General features: G+C 61.9%; 1 non-coding gene across 1 annotated transcript; it reads left to right on the top strand.

Moving 5' to 3' along the window:
• Positions 1-19: 19 nt before the first annotated feature.
• On the top strand, positions 20-91 carry TRNAP-UGG. Its single transcript has one exon. It is a non-coding gene; the product is annotated as a tRNA-Pro (tRNA).
• Positions 92-247: the final 156 nt, after the last annotated feature.

Here is a 247-nt window from a genome sequence, read left to right on the forward strand (position 1 = left end):
GGGGCAAGGGCTCTGCCCCGGCTCGTTGGTCTAGGGGTATGATTCTCGCTTTGGGTGTGAGAGGTCCCGGGTTCAACTCCCGGACGAGCCCTCCTTTTGGATCAACCCCTTCTTTGGGAATGCAGCCCTGCTGCTCTCTGCGGAGCCGGGACAGGAGGGCGAGCCCTGCCATCCCCCGGCTACCTGGAAAAAGCACCCCATGGCGTGTCCCTCGGGCTTCTCTCTCAACCAACACTGGTGTCAACAA

This window comes from Phaethon lepturus, unplaced genomic scaffold (genome assembly GCF_000687285.1).
Source record: "Phaethon lepturus isolate BGI_N335 unplaced genomic scaffold, ASM68728v1 scaffold1965, whole genome shotgun sequence".
NCBI lineage: Eukaryota > Metazoa > Chordata > Aves > Phaethontiformes > Phaethontidae > Phaethon > Phaethon lepturus.